Genomic DNA, 20,501 nt, shown 5'->3' on the forward strand with positions numbered 1-20,501 from the left:
AGAAATTGTACAATTCCATTGTGTACAATAGACATGCCCGGCATATATGGCATCACGCACTCCAGAATTGGTTGAAAGTGATCACAAAGTTAAAAATCACGAACACATACTCCTTTATAAATATATCCTACAATATCTAGAGATGGTATCAAAACTTCAGTAATATGCAGTTTCTTAGCCACTCCACCCAGATTCATGCCAGCAAAACAAGCCAAAAGAACATATTTGGACAGAAAACCAATATCTTTGTATAATAACATGGTAATAAAAATCTTTACCAATTATCCCAGTATTTTCTCAAAATAGGCATACTCTCTTTCATGCCTTAACTTTATGTTTTCCTTTGCCCTATATCAAAGCACCAACATAATTATCCCCTATAAGGTTGACTGAGATCGTGATTATTTAACTTTTTTTTTTATTTGTGGAATTTAGGCGAGACTGTTTCAAGCTTTTTATCAAAGTAATGGCTTGATTGGCTTTAGCATTTTTTTTAATTGTTAAAAAAATAAGAGAGTTGTCTAACAAACAGAAAGGGAGGTTAAATACTTTAATTACCCATTTGCAAGAAAAAAAAAATTCATTCAAACATGGAAGCAATGTCAAGGGGCTCCTAATTTTGGAGCCAATTCTGAAGATTTAATGACACTGCCATGTAACAGAAAATGTAACCCACAGCTACATGGTATTAAGACATATTCTTGGTCAATTTAGTAACATATACAAGTAGCCTTTATAATGTTTTACTTCTCTTTACAAGTTTTAAATGTGGACTTGTCTTTAAAATGCTGAACACTTTCAAAAAAGCATCAGGTTTAACTTTCTTCACATGGTGCCTCATTCTCCTGTGACACATCTGAAAGAGGTTTGTAGTGTTTACCTAGAGACATTATATAGGTCGGCTCACACAAGCGGACCCTGATTCAGGACATCATCCTGATTTAGGCAGAGGGCTGCTGCAGCCCTGTGGGGCTGTTCTCTCCCAACCCATGTGGGCTGGGAGTCAGTCGCCTTGCATGCATGGGAAAGGCAGGGAGTTGAAGTGCATGCATGGGGGGAAAGGTTTGTAATCTGGGAGTCGGCACCCTTGTGTGGAGCTGGAAGCGGCAGCTGTCCGCCTTCCCCCGTTCCATAGCCGCCTCCACTGCCCAATGGAGATGGAGCAGCCCCTGCCCAAGGCACAGCAGCCACTCCAGCCTGGTCCTGGTGGCTACTCAAGCCCAATGGGCTGGAACACCCCTCCTCTTCCACACACCCCCATCCAGTCCCATTTAATCAGCTAACTAATTAAATGGGATTTTACATCCCTAGTCAGAATTTTTGAGGTGGATGAGTTTTCAGATTTAGTTACTGCTACAAACTTCCCCCACAGAATGATTCCATGGCTCTTGCACTTATACTTAGGCAGGTTTCATTTGTATAATTATTCCTATTTGAAATATTCCTAATTGCAGTCTTCAGTAGTGCACCATCCCTTAAGGAAAATATCGTACAGCATTTATTGAAAATCATAACTTTTAAAAAAAGGCATTTTCAACTATTCTATGGAATTTAACTGAGGATTTTACCACATCTATAGAATGATTTTTCAAAGCTACAGCAAAGTATTAAATTCTATTGGTTAAGAGTAATTTCTGTAGAATCCTACGGTTTCATCCCCCACCCCCTTTTTTTTTTGTTTTAATAAATTACTAACAGTTGTCCATTTTGTTAAAAAAAGTTTCCCCTGAACTGGCCTGACTAGTCTGTTTTAATGTTCGTTCAGTTAATGCCTTCTTTGTTTGTATTGAAGAGTTTCATATTATGTACACATTCTCTATAGGCTTCAGAAATTAAACACCTTTATTTTGTATTGGTACATTCCCGTGTCATGCCCAAAACTGTGGTCTTTACAAACTGGGATTTTGGGGTGCACAGTACTTCTGGATCAGGACCTAAAATCTTTTTCATAATCATCACAAACTTAAATTTTCCAAATCTTTACCCACAGTTGTGCCCCTAAAGTCCAACCTAGCTGCTCCCTCCTGTACTTTTCATTTTTCCAATATTCTTTTCCTAACGCTGTGCTCAGAAATATGCAGAATATGCCCAGATTTTACCAAAATTACATCATCATGTAGGTCACTTCAGCTATTTGTCTTGTGTGGCACTTTTTAACATGGCAGGCAAAGTTTTCACATCAACAACTACAGTGTGTTACGTATACTTGAAAGAAGTGGTGAGGGTTTTATTATTATTAGGTCTTTATGTTAAGCTTTCACCATTTTGTAATGTTAATGATCAGTAACCATGGGATCATGGAAAGACTTTCTTTAAACCTGCAGACGCATTCAGTGATAAAATATTCTCACAGTATCAGAACTGACGAAACATGCAATGCATGTTAAAATTTACTCTGTGACTGACTTATAAGAACACTGCATATTATGCATAGGTTACTCGTAAGGTTCTTTAAGGGATGTTAAATGCTACACAAACTTTATACGGCATGTTTGGAACTACTAATGTATCAGATTTTATACTTTAGTGATGGTTCAGCTGGTATTATTTCTTTTTAAAGAACTAGATTGTGATTAATTGCAGTCCATGATTATGTACACGAAAAGGATTGGTTTGAACCTTTGCCCTAGACATACACCAGGGTAAAAGGGAAGATACAAAGGTTATGACTTAATAGTTTTGCTTAAATAAACTGTGACATCTCTTAATAGACCCAAACAATGTTTGTGTGTTTATTAGGTACATTTTTTACTTTCTAAAGTACGAAGTGATTCATGTACAATGAAATGGACCAGTCAAATAGGTAACTGAGTTTGAGAGTGTTTGTGTTATTCCATCACTTGAAATATGATTAGATTCTCCACACCATTTTTAAAATGCTATAGTCTCCATTTACGTCTGTTCCATTGACCTTCTAAAACTTCACTATATTGTACAACTAAAGTTGTAGTAACATATACATCAGTATTAAACATAATATTGTATGAGACACTGTACCTGCTATTGATGTACTGTATCAGTTTTTTAACTCCCCATTTTAGGTGCTGACATTTGTCATGATTTGTGAATGTCCATAAGTGAACTTTCCCAAACATCTCATCAAATCTCAGCCACTGCTTTTGAGTGTGGTTTGCTGGTATGGTTGTTGGGAAAAGGAGGTGAAGGGAATATACCCAGGCTACATATATTACTTTCAGAAGTATTGTGCATCCCTAACTCGGCATCTAAAACAATCTGGGTCAAATATGGCTTATTTTTTAGATCTCTGAAAGAACAGGGAATTGGCATGGGAGTTATTTTTCAAAGATCTTTTATGCATGCACAACAGGGCTATTTTAAGGATTTCAAACTAACTGTAGGAACTCTGGAATCTGAAAACAGCAGTTTTAATCTCACTTTCTGATCATTCTGTTTTAAGTCTGTTCATCTGTCACGATCAGGGAGATCTTCAACTGAACTTTGAAAAGACTTTACCAACTATACAAAAGTTTAAAGTATGCCTGCAATCTGATAAAACAAGTCAAAGTCATCACTATCATCATCCATCTGCTACTCACTGGCAGTAATACTATTTTACACTTTAACTATTATTTTGTTAGGCCTCAACACCTTTTTTAAAAGGTAAGAAAATATTATTTCCCTTTGAACACTAGGATAAATGAAACTCAGGGTACATCTACACTTGAACCCTAGTTCGAACTAGGAGTAACGTTAGTTCGAACCAAAGGGTTTGGTTCAAACTAACGCGTCCCAACGAGCACTTTCACTTTCGAAACAGCTGTTGAACGAAGTAACGCTCTGGCGAGCTCATGCTAATGAAGCATGGGATATTTAAATCCCTGCTTCATTAGCAATTTCGGTCACCTACATTTGCATCCCTAGTTTGAACAAGGGTGCAAGTGTAGACGTACCCTCAGAGAAGCTAAGTGACCTATCCAAGAACCAACATATTTGTCTGTCTTTAGGTCCATGCCTCACAGAAAAAGCACTTCATCTCTCTGGGAAATAGGAATAATATTTACCCACCTTTGTAAAACCCCAAGATGTTTACAGATGGAAGTAGTTTTAAGATTATGAACACTTACATTTGAATGATCGACATGTTGATATTTTCCTAAGCTTCTTAGTTGTTTGTAGTGTAGTGATTCTGGTCCCACGATTTAAGAGAGATGAGGTAGCTAAATACAAGTTTAGCTAAGGCATTTTGGTTCCTTCCCCAGACTAGAAGAAGAGCTCAGTGTAGCTCAAAAGTCTGTACCTTCCACCAACAGATGTTGTGCAATAAAAGATATTAGCTCACCCACATTATCTTTTGAGTTTTAATCACATTATGAAAATGATTGGATTTGTTTTAAATGTAGCACAGCTTTGGAGTCATTTATACAATTTAATCAATGATTTCCCTATTTAGCACACCTCAGGGCTTCAGCACCATTGTCTAACATCAATGAAAACGTTCAGCTCTTTGGAACCCCAGAAGAGCAGAGTTCAATTAGTCTTATTTCATCACAGTAGGAATGTTAAGGAAATAAGCTTAGCGTATTTATATGTCAGAATGTGAAATACTTTGACAATTCAAGCTTTATTTTAGAGAGCAGGTAGAGTCTGTTCTCTTCTAAGAACAGTTTTTAAAATGAACATAGCTGAGAGAAATGAGTGTAGATGCTTTTAACACTATGTCTCAATGCCTGTGAAATTGTATTACTGCAAATACTCATTTTTGTCATCAATGGCGGATTTAATCCCAAGAGAAAAACAGAAAGTAAATATGTATCTAAAATGAGTGGAAGTTTTGATTTCCTGTTTGGTATTTTTATTTAAAATGCACCCACAGTGATTTTCTAATTAACACAGAATGCTGCAAAACCTACAGGAGAACAAATCACACCACTCCCAAGAGCTGTGCCAAACCCACCAAGGCTTCATTTGCAATACCAACCAAACCCTACAGGGTACTGGAAGTAAACCAACTCCTGTAGTTTTGAGGGGAGAATCATATTTAATGAACCACAACTCCCCATTGAAAACCCATAAGAAGCACCTATGATCCTCCCTCTTCAATTTCCCATAAGTACTGAGTGCCCCAAAACCTTTCAAAACCAGGGTTCTGCAAGAAAATTGCTTGCTATCCAATGGGAAAGTGGAAGCCATTCTTCCCAGAATAAAGCCAAAGGAAGGCATAGACCATCTGTGTATTAGGGATATAAAATCCTATTTAAGTTTAACCAGTTAACCGATTAAGCAGGATCCCACACGGGGGACTGCTTCAATTACAGGGCACTTCCCACTCCTGCCCTGGCTCTCACCCCGGCCCACAGCATGGTGGGTCCAGTGGAGGTGCTCCCAGGGTGCTGGTTAACTGCTACCTGGTAAGCATCACCCACTAAAGGTAATGTTTAACAGTTAACAAGTTACCCGTTCATATCCCTACTGTGTATGCGGGTGTCAAGCTTTTAAGATACGGGAAAGACAACTGGTCAATTTTACAGATTACAGTAAAATAAAAGCTTGCAATAAAAGCTTGACATCTATTCCCTCCCATCTCTTCCTTTGTCCGTCTTGCAAATTTAGATTATAAATTCTTCAGGCAAGTACTCTCTCTTAGTACATGTTTGTGCAGTGCCCAATTTCTGTTAGTCCTGTAGGTGCTACTATAAATTAATTAAATAAACAAAAATTATTAATAAAGTCTGCATGGGATCTGAACCTCACATCCATATATGGTTCAAGCCAACTCAAAGCAAATAGTTCACACTCTAAATTATGTCCACTCCACCGGTGACATTTAAGGATTTTCCACTTATTTTCACTATTACAAGAGGTTTTTTTCATAGCAAACCACATTGTAAATTGGGTTTTATTTATTAAAACCACTGACATCATTGAGAAATTATCTAGCTACACATGTAGAGGATTGAGCACAGGGTCCAGTGCCAATAGCCCTTGGGTTTTAATTCCAGTTCTGATACAGAATTCTCCTATGCCCTTGGAAAAAACACTTCAGCACTTACCCTGGAAAGATTTAAGCACATGCTTAACTTGCGTAATACGAAGACATGTTTAGAGCTAAGCACGTGTACAACTCTTGACAGGACTGGTTTTAATCCCTGTGGTTCCTGTGTGTACAGTGAGAATAACATTTACTTGAAAGGCTGTCCCAGGGATTGATGTCTACCACGTTCCAATTCTTCAACTGAGAACACACACAGAGACTGCTGTTCCCACATAGAGTTCTGTGCAGATGCAGCTGTCTACTTGTGTCCTATCAGTTATAGGATCCAGGCCCATACAAGTGCTAACATTTAATATAGTAGCACTTTCAGATTGTTACATGCTGCAGTTGTTAAGTAATCATGTCTTCCAAAGCCTCCAGTACCAGGCATAATATGAGAAATGCATTCAAAATAGCAGTGCAATATAAATTAATATATACACACACACACAATTCTAGAACTCACAAGGGATGTTAAATTGCGTGTAATCAGATAATCAAGTAGTCGATGGAATTTCCATCGACTACGTGATTAGTTGATAAGAGGAAAAACTGCAGAGCCACGGCCAGGAGTTAATACATTTTAAAGGCAGAGCCGCAGCAGGGCTCTTCACACATTTAAAAAGCAGAGCCACACGGGGGGGGGGGGGGGAAAGGGGAGAGAGAATAGAAACAAGTTGGGAATCAGCTGATTCCTGGCTCACTCCCAGTCCCCCTCCCTCCACCCACTGCACTTCTGCCGGCCCTGTGCCCTAGGATGGAGCTGGGGGGGGGGGGGGGGAAAGAGTCCTGGCTTATAAACTGGATCCCCCTAGCACAGGCTCCTCTTCCCCTCCCCCTTGCTGCCTCTCTCTGATAGAGATGAAGCAAGGGGTGGGGGAGAGTGACTAGTGAGTCACTACTTGACTACCTGATAAACATATGCTTATCAGGTAGTCGACTAGTTGCTTATATCCCTAGAACTCATAGCTATGCAGGGGATAAGAGAGAAAGAGAGTACTGCACTTTCTAGCTTTCTGCAGACTTTTGTCCAAAAGCTCCTTGGGAGAAGAAGCAAGAAAAAAAAATATGTGAAGGTGCAATTTTGAAGAGCTCAGCCAAGTCACAGCTTTTGGTCTCCTGAAAAATCCCACAAAAACTATTTGACTGATGTCATCAAATTCAAATAATTCACCTGATGTCACACCAGAGATGCCAGAAACGAACATCTGAAAAATTATTATTTTGATCCAATTGTTAAGAGAGAATTACAGCAAAAACTGCACTTTTCACCGCTATTAAAGCAGTGACCTTGACAACACTCTTTTCTGCTGGACTTATATCATCAAGCCTATTAATCAGATGGCAGTTCAAACTCTTGTGCTTCAAATAGTCGACCCTGGCTAGTGCTTTAATTACTAGTATTAAATGGTAATTAAACTTGAATGTGAAAAGTCTTAATTTTTTAAAAAATAAGTGTAAAATTCAGTAATTTAATAATGAGTCATATTCTTTATTGTGTTTCAGCATGGACACCGAGGATGCAGCAATTTACTATTGACAAGCACTAAAGGAGCAGGTCATTTCACAAGTATAGTGTGGACAAAGGTGAACCGAGCAACTGATGAAATCTGTGGCCAAGGCGAAATAGCAATCTCTGAGCCAAATGGTAATAAAGTTACTGAAATGAAGCAATGTAACTTCTAAAGTGAACTGTCATAAGCAAGACACAGGTTTCAAAATGCCCTGTCTAAAGTAATTAAAACACTAGTTCTTAAGGAACAATCAAAATGTTCCTCCACTGCTGACTTTATGCAGACTGAACCAAACACCAAAGATAATAAAGTAAAACCAAGTAAAAATGCAATGGCCATATAGAAAATTAATTACAATGCCATTGTAATTAATTTTCAATATGTTTGTCAGTCTAAAAACTCCTCCTAAATGTTATACAGCTTCCTCTTATCATAATTTAAAGCAACGTAAGGGTTTGGATGTGCCTGGAATGGCATTGCTTCTCATAAAACCATACAGAATCACCAGAAAGGTGTAAGGGTGTGGTTGGGGCATGCCCTTCCCCTCCCCCATCCGGGAATACCCCCAGCCCTGAGCATCCCTCTCCCCAGGCACCCTTTAGGGAAGGAGGAGAGGGGCTGCATTGCTGCTGTTTCTCTTCATCAGGGAGCAAGGGGAAAGTGCATAGTTTACAGGCAGTCCCCAGGTTACATGGATCCGACTTACATCGGATCCCTACTTACAAACGGGGTGAGGCAACCCCGCACTAGCTGCTTCCCCCCAGCAGACCAGGGAGACGCGAAGCTAGCGTCCCCCCCGCAGCAAACCAAGGAGACGCGGAGCAGCTTTTCTCAGCAGACACCTCAGCTTGAGAATAAAGGACTGAGGGAAGTGAGGTGCGGGAGAATAAAACTGAGCTCTGGAGAAATGTTTGGCTAGAATATCCCCTACAATATGTACCAGTTCCGACTTACATACAAATTCAACTTAAGAACAAACCTACAGTCCCTATCTTGTACGTAACCCGGGGACTGCCTGTACTGCATTCTTTACTCTAGCTGGAGAGCATAGGAGGCATACCTGGGTGGTCGACAAATGCATTTGATGTCGGCACCTGCGCGTCCAGACTACCGCGCTGAGCGGACAAACAGCTGATCGGCTCAGCGCGGCAGCCATGTAAATTTAAATGAAGCGGCGATTATTTAAATCGCCGCTTCATTTTCCCATGCCTGGTAGCCTAATCTACATGCCTCTGCCAACAGAGGCATGTAGTCTAGACGTCGCCAAAGGAATCATATATACTGAGTCAAATTTCAATATTCCTTGTTAACCAAAAAGAAACTCAGTCCCCTCATCTATTAATGACACTGATAATTTTAATAATTGGGAAGACACTATTGTCTAGAGAATTGGCAGTACACTAGGAATAAGGAAAATTGAGCACTGCTCCTACCTCTGCTACTAATATGCTGGGTAACCTTGCACAAGTCACTTCACTTCTTATTTCTTTTTCCTCCTAACTAACCTGTGTCTGTCTTGGTTATTTAGAGCGCAACCTATTTGTAGCAAGACCAGTCTCTCATTATGTGTTTTTACAATGCTTAGCACAATGGGACAGTCATTTTAACTGAGCCTTGTAAATGCGACTGTAAAACAAAACAATAAAAATTCATTTCAAGAATCTGAAAACATGCTATCCAAATTTATTCAGTGTTCTATACTATTCTGATCATTGTGGCTGCATTCCATATACAAATGTGTAACCTATGATGGCGTTTTAATATTAATGTCTGATGTGCAGTGGTTTGAGGGACTGAAATTTTTGATTTTCCTAAAATTAAGAACACCTATAACACATCATCTAATACTACTAATAATGGAATTATCCACCTATACATACATAATTTTAACCCATATGTATTCTGAATAATGTGTCTAAAAGGAAACACACGGAAGTCCATTTGGTTTAAGGCCTGATGCATCAAAGCACTTAAGCATGTATTTAACTTTAAGGACATGAGTAGCCCCATTAAAGCCTTTCAAGTTAGATATATGCGTAAATAGCTTTCTGAACTGCTACCTTACAGAATAGGTGAGCTCAATGGTTTTGCATCACATCTCCAATATTTATTATTGAACAATACAATTTTTAAAAGAACATGTTAGCTGCTTATATTACACATAAATGATCAATAGTAGAAAAAAGAGCAAATATATTAGTCTTTTAAATGCAAAAGAAGAACAAAACATTTTTTAAAGTATGAAATATTTCCTTCACAAGAAACATCTTTAAATATATTATATCCTTTTTATTTAGGTGATAAAACTATAAAACTTTCTTTACACCAAGTGCCTTCCCTAAACACGTGCAAACAGCATATGTGAATAAGTTCTATAAATTATTATTCATGTGTAATGTAAAAGTATTTTTCCAAATACATACATTTAAAAATTATATACACCTTTAAATAAATTTAATAACTGCATTTACCTTTAGCAAAAACAAAAACACATATCCCTCTCAGAAGAATGAAGCAATAGTACAAACAGAAAAAAATAATTGTATACAAAATAATTTTGGATAGCAAAACTAATCTGTATTTTCAAATAATATTCAAACTGTGTTAAAGGGCATATGAACAATAGAAACTAGTAATATATTTACACAGAAGTAAACATTAATTGAATTTTGAAATTTAGGCTTAAGTGGGGAAGAAAAATTATTGAAAGGTAATCAAGATTTGGTTTCTAAAGGCCACATGCAATATTGATACCTCTCAATCCTCTATATTTTAACAAAACATAATTTAATAATGACATGAACTAACTTTTAGCTCATTTTTTAAAGTCTGGTGGGTTTTGTTTTGTTTTGTTTGAAAACATATTAGACCATGCCCAAAGTATTCTGAAAGTGACAGAAATTAAAAGCAGAATTAATTTTCATGCTAAGCAACAATGGAAGGCTTCCACACATTTATTTTGCTGATGGTCCAACTTTGTATATCACTGCAGATAGAACTACATGCCCTGAAGAATGGGAAACAAGTCTATCCAGAATCAAGTATTGTCTATAATTATATACCAGGCGTGATGGTGGGCTAATGGCCCCAGCCATGTCACATGATTTCTATTCAACCTTTGAAGCTAAAAAGGAAGAAAAGGAACCGAGGTTGATGTCCTCCTTATTCCCGTAAGTTTCTGCAGTCCAGAGTCAAGCTTGAGGTACAATATCAATTTTAATTTTCTTATATAAAGCGATGTTCACCAGTTGGATTTCAAGACACTGGAATGGAGTCACAATGATAAAATGGCATAGGGAATCTGGTATTGCACCATTGACGACTATCAGTAAATGACCATTTATTTCATAATAGACCTTCTACTTATGTGAACTCTCTCTCTCATGTACAGCTAAAAATTAGCACAAAAATCAGCCAACCATTTGTTTAATAAAGAAACATCCAAATTTAATCCCTCTTTTCCTGGAGTTTTGAAATTTAGTTAAATTTATCCTTCTTGTCTAGAAAAGATTTCTAGTTTCTCTAAGACAACAATTCAGTTACCATCACGAATGTACGTTACCAGCTTTAGAATTCTAATTGTATTTAATACAGTTTCATGCTGCATCAAAGTACAAAATCAATATCATTTGTCCAACATACAGGAAAAATGGAATCTATAAACTGCTCCTATTGAGTAATTAAACACCTATTATTGTCATGAATAGTGAAACAATGAATTTGATAGATAAATTTTTGCAAGAAAATACTGCAGTGATTAATACCTCCCTATGTATTAAATAAAAATGACTGCCTTTTGTGCAGTACTGCTGGCAGAAGAACAGAAATGAGAGAAGTAGTAGCCTGTGCCACAATAACAGGCTAACCTTGAACTGAACTCCTTTCCTCAAGAAATTAAATGCTGTAGTAGGACTTTAAATCCCTCCACTTAGAGCTCATTTGTGTTCTATGTAACCTGCAGTTCCTGAAGAGAACTCATTATCTTCTAAAGGAGATTCTTTTTATAATTTCTTTACGAATGCGTATATTGTTTCTGCGAAAAAGTATTTTATATAAAAAAAGATATAAAGTACTAACTATGTAAACAAGGCAAAAAGATTTATATCATAAGAACGCTATTTCTGCTTTCTAGGAATTCAAATACAGAGTAAAATGTTAAGTTAAAGAAAATGTACCTTTACAACAAAATTTTAATTTGCTAGACTGATGCTAAAATGTCTTTCTGTTGCTATATGCCTGTATTCCACATATTCAGTCTTTCCCCCAGTGCCCCTCCTGTAGCTTTGATTTCCTATTTTTCTTTTCACTTAGAATAATGCACTAGGAACAACTACAGAGTACAAAAGATGAATCTATGGATTAGACACTTGTAAAGGGTAACCCTATTTCACAAAGTGAGATGGGACAAAAAAGAAAGAAAAAAGGCCACAGAAGCAATAACTGCTCACTGAATTACCATTAAATTGTAAGATTTACAAGCCAATGTACAGTAAGTGCATATCTAATGGAGTTTGTCCTCTAAAAGAATATAGAGCAGATCTTTGCAGCGTAAGATCTATCCACACTATTTTTCTTTACTTATATTTGGAGAAACAACAAAAATAATCATGCATCTAAATCCAGCATTTTATACACATTAAAACAATGTAACAAACCTAATCTAAAAAATAGATAAATGTAATATGAAGAAAAGCTTTAGTTTTTTAATTTAAAATCAAAACATTTTTCAAAAATGTGAAAACATGGCTTAATCACAGCCAGTCAACATTTTCTTCACAAGAATCTTGTAATAAAAGCAGATCACATATTTATAAATTTCGTTAAAAGATATGATCTGATAGAATTTAATGAAAGGTCTTTTTTTATTTTTGTAATGTACTTGATTAGAACTTGCAATGTCTTTTTGATAAAATATTTGAGTTAAGTTTCAGATTGTATTAATCATTAGAGCCTTAATCGTCCATAACACTTACATTCAGATAGTAGTGACAACATGAATAGGATTCATGAAAGGCATTATTATTCATGATCGATAGCATTTTGTCACTACTTTGATTGCTCTCATTCATATCAGCAAAACTGCTGAATGAGTTAACTTTAGAAATAACATGGCAACTCAAGCAATTATTTCAAACTTCTCATAAGAAATCAAAAAGAAGCAATGATTGGTATTTAATATCTGTGTATACATCTGTTTAGAGAGATCATGAACAGTACTCTATATTACCTTAGAATAAATAATCACATGCTATATCAGCTGACTATTGAGTGACTCATTCCTCTAATAAAAATAACTCTTTCAAAGGGAAACTTTTGAAATGGGTAAAATAATCCAAACAGCAGCAAGGCAATCCTGCTAAACTTCATTCTTTACTTGGATAAGTTAAATTTTTCTTAGTCAAACTTCACATGTAAGTAGCAGCAGCTAAATTATCCGCTGATCTAAAAATAAATTAGGGCCACTTTGCTATTTTTCCCCATTATCTGAAATTTACAGGATTAACAAGCAATGCACAAGATCAGCAATGATAGCCTTGTTCTTTCAAACCTTAGTGAATCAAGTTCACTAAAGGTGAAGTAGTGGAATTATCGGTACAAGTAGCTGTGTCATCAAAGCCTTCCGAGAGGCAGTATATGGAAATGCCTAAATAAATAGTAACATAAAAGCTGTCTATACAAGTAAGGACACTCCCAACATTTTTCATTAGAACAATTCCAATTTCAGTTTTATGATGTAGCTTTATTTTATAGGCAAAATACAAAATCCTGACATTATTCTAAATGGGATCGGGTTAAAGCACCTCTCTACGCTACAGTGAGCCAGAGAATTTCAAGAAGCTGATGAAGACCAGTTGACCAGCTGATACTTTTTCAGCAGGGCGATAAAATTAAAGGATTCCTTTGATTTGCTTGAAAGATTACTTTCTATAGTTAATTGTTTAAAGTGCACAGTCTTAACAAAAAGAGGAAAAAATATCAAGTAGGTTAATGTAGAGTGAGCTAATTGCAAGCTGATTAAATTGTGCAAAGCAAGAGATATTTCTAGTGTTACATACCATCACAAGGGCTAGTCTTATCCACCCTGCTGCTGCAGCAAACAAGCTGATTTGCTAACAAAGTGGTCAGCTCGGGCATTTGCACAGCATCTCAGTAGGTCCACAGACGGCTGCTCTCCATGCAGAGAATCTCAAGCTCCATTTTCCAATCTGATTACACGGCTCCTTATTCCAGCAGCCTTAAACCTTCATGGCAGTTTACCAACATTTTCATCACTTTTTCTTTTACAAAGCAAAAGAACTGATAAGCTCTCAGGTACCCAGGATTTCACAGTCAATGCCTGGCAGGCAGCCAGCTTCCCTCACCACACAACTGATTCGGGCCACAATGCAAAAAGCATACTGAATTTACCAGGCAGTACAAAACTATTAGAATTTTGCAGTGTGTACAAGTCAGCAGTATGTTTCTGCCTTCACATATATAGACTGTTCTGTTTAGCCACATGTAGGAAATGCCTGGACCTAATAAGAATAATGGCCAAAAGAAGCAATTCAAAACCAAATGAGCACATTTATGAAGAAGGCACTACACTAACTAAATTGCACTGGCAATTTGGGATGTGTGTTGTTAAGAGCAGAGTACAGAACTGAAATGAGCATCAAGATCTTTTTGAACCATAGGCTAAGTAAACTCTTTAAAAGATGAAAGAGCAAAAAGAGAAAAACTAAATGTACTTGTTAAATGTAAAAAATATATGTATTAAATGTGCATATTCTTATTATTATAGCTTATTCTGGTTTATATCCACAACTATCAAAAAACCTGAGGTGAACTGCAACATATACACAACAAGAAAGCAAGATGCTTGTATAAGTGCAATTCTTGTAAGTTTTAAGGAATTCCTTCCCACAACTAAAATGAAAGGGAACTTACATTATAATTAAGAGTGAAAAAAATAATATTTTATAGTTAAAATAAAAACATAATCATGAGTCTTTCATTACAAAAATTAAGGTTTAGAGTTCCACTCAAACAACCGATGTTCAGTTTATTATTTGCATAAGGAACCCAAAGCAGTCTCTGAAAACTAATTCAATATGAAGTAAAGAAAACTCTAGAATAGAAATCTTCCCTGCCAGCAAATAAATTTCTTAATAATTTATTAACTCGGATCATGATAACAGAATCCTAAATTAAATTTGAAATATTTTAAAGTGCAATTAGATGATTAAGTGCTATTTTGTATAGTGTCCATTTTATTGTAATAGACAGTGGGGCTAAGAGAGACAGAAAGAATCAGTTGGGGGGGGGGGGGATTTTAAAAAGTACAACTAAGCTGGTGCTATGGCTCAGTACTCCAGATCACCAGTGCATGACCCTCTGTATCTCTGAGTCATTAACTGGAATCCCAGCTCTGCCTTTAGGAGTAGGGATTTGAACTCACACACCGATGTGGTGAGATTCAGGATCTTGAGCATGCCAGACAGAAGGGTCATTCTCCTCAGTGATGAGGAGGACGGTTGCCCCCTAGGGAGGGGAAAACTAGATGAGTGACTGTCGCACGATTCAAGCAATGGACATGCTGCTGACTCAGGAATGGACACTGACAGGCACCACTGCTTCAGTCCAAATCACTCCTAGTGGGAGTTGTTTTAGGGCACTGGTGCTGACAGGTACATGAAAAAGTCAGAAGGGAAATTATATACATATACATGTGTGTGAGAGAGAGTATGTATGTGAATATCACTCACAACATACACATGTGTATTTATTTAGAATGTACTGAAATAGGTAAAACTGTTTTATTTTTCTAACATTACATTTTCAGCTTCAGCAAAATATTCATAATGCAACATTCTTCTGTCTGCACACAGATGAATTTTGCAGACTACAGAATGTGTATGATTCACATATATGTGCATTGAATCATGCATAAATGACTGCCAACTTAAGATGCCATTCTCAAGTAATGCAAATTCTACTTCTGCTAAAATAAAAAATGTATTTCAAGTAATTTATAATGCCAACACTTTATTCCCATGAATGATTCCTAGTAAACTGTTTATGCCAACTGTGGGTTGCTTTTGTTTTGTTTTGGTTTTTTTTTATTTATTGTGTGGTAGACGAAAACCCACTTAAACTATAGTTGTCTGTATGAATCAGTAATTTTCATGTTTCTAATTAAAATGTAAACAGTGTAATGAAGACATCAAGTTTTTAGGCAAATGTCTCATCCAGTGCCACTTGGGGTATGGTAATTACTGGAGCAGATCTATGGATGCTCCTGAATCCTCTACAAGTCCAGATTAAAAGCATTACTGCTAAACCTTGCCTTTTACACCAGGGAATTGTGTGCTCTAACCTATTCCCAGTTTGCTTACAGATGCATATCTCCACTATCCTTTATAACTAGTCATTAAAAATGGAAGTTTATCACATAAATGGAGCAATTTGTGTAAAAAACTAATACTAGATTTAAAATAAAATCTGCTTTCAAGTTTATAATTACACATAAACACGAATAAGATGTTTGTCAAAAACTCAGCAACAAACTGACCTATTAAGAAAGAAAAGCAACCAAAAAAAACACTATACTGGGATTTTTAATTTAAAAGGACACAATTGACATTTTAACACTTAGAATTAAAATGATTGTTTCTCCATAATTGTTGTTCCACAAACAAATTAATTTTTAAACAACTTGCTATTGAGAAAAATACAAAAATGATTTTCCCTTCGCAGACAGTAAGTGTAAAGTGTTTTAGGTTCCTTATCCCCACAAATGCAAAATGTGTTTGATGTGTCACTGAAAATCTTTTGTCATTTTTATTTCAATCTCAGTGTTTGGATCTGAAATTTGTCAGAATTTATCCTAAAGCAAATGACCTCTCCTAAAGATACTGAAGGAATACAAGTCCTCTCCTGCTTACAATTGTTAATTGAGTCTTTCTGCGGCAATATCTCCCCCCAACCAAATAAATCAGCATGCTTGTTTTACATATTTACTGACAAGCACTTGAATAGTCCTCTATTTTATTGAAATACTGGGAAGGGGGTATCTTCTCTTTCTTGTAGTGTTATAAGTAGTTAAAGCTGCAAATCACAGTACTATAAAAGGGTCTAACATGCCAGGCAGAAGGAGATTTTTTTTTTCCGTTGGACTCAAAGTCCATATTCTGATTGGTATGGCCAATTTATTTTTACATAAATGCTAGACAAGCATGCCTGCTTTCCAAACCTAGATTGTGGAAAGGAGAATGCAAAGAGAGAGATTGTAAAATAACACAGTACTACACAATCTATGTTTTATTATTAAAGTAGTATATACAAATAAAGGTGTTCTCTGTCAGAAAAATCTGATCTTAGATTGCACCAATCCATAAAATATCTTGTCCCTAAATCATAAACTCCTCAGCACACTAGAGTAAAATGATACATATAGGTGTTTGCTTGAAATATATTCTTCCAGCAAAAGCAGATTAAATTAGACAAATGGTATTCTGAAGGCTAACGCTTCATGCCATAGTTGTGTTCTAAATGACAGGGGTTGTAAGCGAAAGCATCGCTTTTATTTAGCTTTGTGGAGGAATAAAAAAAAAAAAAAGGCTCAACATTTTATTGAAATGTGGATTAAGACAATGGGGAAATCCTAACCTTCCTTCTAGTTCCGAGGCCACGCTAATCAGGTGTAATTTTTAATGAACACTAGCGGTTAGGTGCTCATTCAAGGTATTTCATTAAGAGGTTATTCATTTAAAATAAACATTTCAACCATATCACGCTGTAACCGTTCCTGAAATGTAAATGAACGGTTTAAATGAGAAGATTAATAAAGAAGAGACGTTCTAATTCCAAGCATGGCATGCTATGTATTTTTAAATTTGTCTATGCCAGATGCTGTCAGTCAGAACAAAAAACTGTCCAAGCAGACAATCTGTGCGTCTGAATGTTGATCATGTTGGAAAGTAAAGGGGGGAGGGGGAAGAGTGTGTCAAGGATTCGTGGTCCTTCATCTTTGCAGTAGAGCAAACACGTCTCTCAGTATAGCGACAGACAGCTGCTTCCACTTTCTAATGTGCCCTAACTTAGATCACTGAAAGAATTGTCAGCACTCAGAGAAACACACAAAGATAACACAGCCAGCTGCCATGAAGGGGGAAAACAGCACAGCTCAGAAGAAATGGGATTTGTTCCATTTGCATGATGCTGGCTCCCTTGGGCCCCTTTCTTTCAAATCCAAAGCACAAAAGACAACACTTAACATATTTGCTTAAAGATGACAACCTCATGTTGATTTCATTTGGATGTAACAGTGTCAGGATTACAGATATAAGAATATATTATATCTGTAACAGAGACTGACAAATGTATCCATCAGTGAAACTGTCTGATTCATCTGCTTATACAGCCATTTTACCATCCCAAGGGTGCCATCTAAGTAGTAACTTTAGAAGACTGAAGGTCTAATTTTATTACACCACATTTCAACCTACTAAACAATATTATTTCTAAAATAGATCATTTTTATTGGAAGTCTCCCTGATGAAAAATCCAGTAGACATGGGAGAATTTATTAACTGTATGGGTCCTTTGAACTCAATATACTGCCCATTTTAAGCAACTTCCTTTATATACGGTCAAAACCTAAGATAACATAATTGAAAGTCAGTTTAAAACATATATAATAATAGTATTTAAATATTACAATCGAGGTATCTGGTTTCATAATACTTCATAGTCTGTCACTATTTGAAGAGCCCTTGCTTGGAATTCTGAAATGGTTTACTTAGACAGCTTTAATATACACTTGCCTCAATGTTGAGTCAATTCTTCAATAGGAACTCTATTAATAATTATTGTTCTCCAGCTTTCTACACAATCTGATTTTTTGCTTTAGGTATTCATTGGGCAGCCTAGAAGACATGTGAATGGATTTAGAATAAACCAGCCACGAGTCGTTACAGTACCATACAGCTATGGAAACAGAGATCCAAACTGAAGTGTACATGCTTCTATGATCCTCCTTTCCACACAGTTGTATGGATGGACTCCTTTTCAAATCAAATAAAACAATTAGGCGATGGCTTGACTTGTATCCAAATGCATTTTTTTGAGTTGTATAAAGTGTTCTTCCCGCCTTGCACCCTTCCAAATGAATGTGCATAATGAAAAGCTAGCTACATGTGCTGCTTTGTCCAGAGGAACTCTAAACTGCTTGTTGCTATCTGCTGGCACATAAGAACTGCACTGTAATTCACTAGATTGGAGTTGTTTTGTAAAATGGAGTTAACTGCTGTACGTGGAATTTGAGCACAGCAGATGGTTACCAATCATTATTTTCAATTTGTTTAGCTTCAAGTAATGTAGGGTGGGATGGGGGAGGGGTTAGCACATTGGCTTTCAATAAACTAGTGATAGGTGCTATAGTGCACACACAAAAATATCTCTTTCCTTCCAGACTATAGTACAGCTAAGCAAAAACTGATTTGATATAAAGAAAACACACATTTTAAAAGGGGCATTTATGTGTTACTCAGTCATGCCCTATTCATGATCTAGAGTACATTTTAAATATTAGAAATAGATTGTAAAATTTCCAAAGATAAATTGTCGCTATTCACATCTTACCATCATTCATGTTTAAATCACTCTTTTATAAGTGGCTCAGTTGTCCAACTGGAAATGGAAAAGGAACCATTTATGGACTAGTGCACATGAACAAAATTAAGCTGTAAATATCTGGGCAGGGCCATTATTGAAGTCTGGAAACATCTGGGGCTGAAGCCTAAGCTGAGCCACACTCCCACAATGTTCAGGTAATTGCTTAGATGATTTATAAACTTGCTATTTCTATTAAAATAGCTTTAAGATAAATATAAGCTGCTGAATTTCTGTGTGTGCATGCGTGCGGGGAGGGGTGGAGTGGGGGATGGGCAGGAGAACTTCTCAGCCTTCTTTTGAAAGAAGCAACATTCCTGTTTCAAAAAGACAGCACTCACACCTTTTCCAAATGCAGACCAAAGCCGTAATACTACAATGCCCATCTAGTGACAATATTTGAGAAGTTGAGCATATGTTGAATTTTTAAAGACTTAATATCTTCCAATGAAAATTCATGTGTAAGGATTCTCTCACGTACTGTTTAATTTTTTTTCATTCTTACCAGAAATAACGTATTTGCAGGATGTTCATGAGATTCATCTGAGAATCAACATGGTTGATTCAAAATTGAGCAAGCAGACTTTTGATGAGGTCAGAGCAACTGAATTCAGGTGCTAACTTTGACAACATTAATCAAAAACAGTTTTCTGAAGACGGGAGCTGTATTTCTAGACTTAACGTCAGCATATGACACAGTCTACCACACAGAGCTTTTAGTCAAATTGTCAAGCTCACTCCCAGCATGGATAGTCAACATCACTGACATTCTCCTCCGCAACAAACATTTCCAAATGCACATAGACAGAATAAGCATGAGGAGAAGACAAGCCAATGGTGTACTCCAAAGCTTTGTGCTGACACTCATTCTTTTCAGCGTGTTTGAACTTAAGTTCTTCCAGTCCTGTAAGTTCACATATACTTGGGAATCCAACCATGATCATTCCCAGAACCTGAAGGTTCCCTAAATGCTGAGTAGATTAAGATGGTCGAATACTGTAATTGGTTACATTTACAATCAACCTAAGAACATAAGAATGGCCATGCCCAGTACCCTTTCTGCCGACAGTGGCCAATGCCAGGTGTCCCAGAGGGAGAGAATCGAATAGGTAATGATCAAGCGATCTCTCTCCTGCCATCCATCTCCACCCTCTGACAAACAGAAGGCTAGGAACACCATTCCTTACCCATACTGACTAATAGCCATTTATGGACGTAACCTCCGTACATTTATCTAGTTCTCTTTTAAACCTTGTTCTAGTCCTAGCCTTCACAACCTCCTCAGGCAAGGAGTTCCACAGATTGACTATGCGCTGTGTGAAGAAGATCGTCCTTTTATT

At 36.8% G+C, this 20,501-nt stretch overlaps 1 protein-coding gene and 1 long non-coding RNA gene across 4 annotated transcripts in view; one reads left to right on the forward strand and one right to left on the reverse strand.

Annotated features, from left to right (window-relative positions):
• The window catches only part of FIGN (fidgetin, microtubule severing factor), a 118,065-nt gene that overhangs the window by 77,734 nt on the left and 19,830 nt on the right, over positions 1-20,501 (reverse strand). The window lies entirely within an intron of this gene.
• On the forward strand, positions 7,501-18,633 carry LOC142830180 (uncharacterized). 2 transcript variants are annotated; one of them, XR_012905192.2, is made up of 3 exons: positions 7,501-7,640; positions 10,499-10,676; positions 18,401-18,633. It is a non-coding gene; the product is annotated as an uncharacterized LOC142830180 (long non-coding RNA). The 2 variants fall into 2 exon arrangements; XR_016350041.1 differs by lacking the exon at positions 18,401-18,633 and adding an exon at positions 14,291-14,390.

This window comes from Pelodiscus sinensis, chromosome 7, assembly GCF_052426305.1.
Source record: "Pelodiscus sinensis isolate ZL-2025 chromosome 7, ASM5242630v1, whole genome shotgun sequence".
Taxonomy (NCBI): Eukaryota; Metazoa; Chordata; order Testudines; family Trionychidae; genus Pelodiscus; species Pelodiscus sinensis.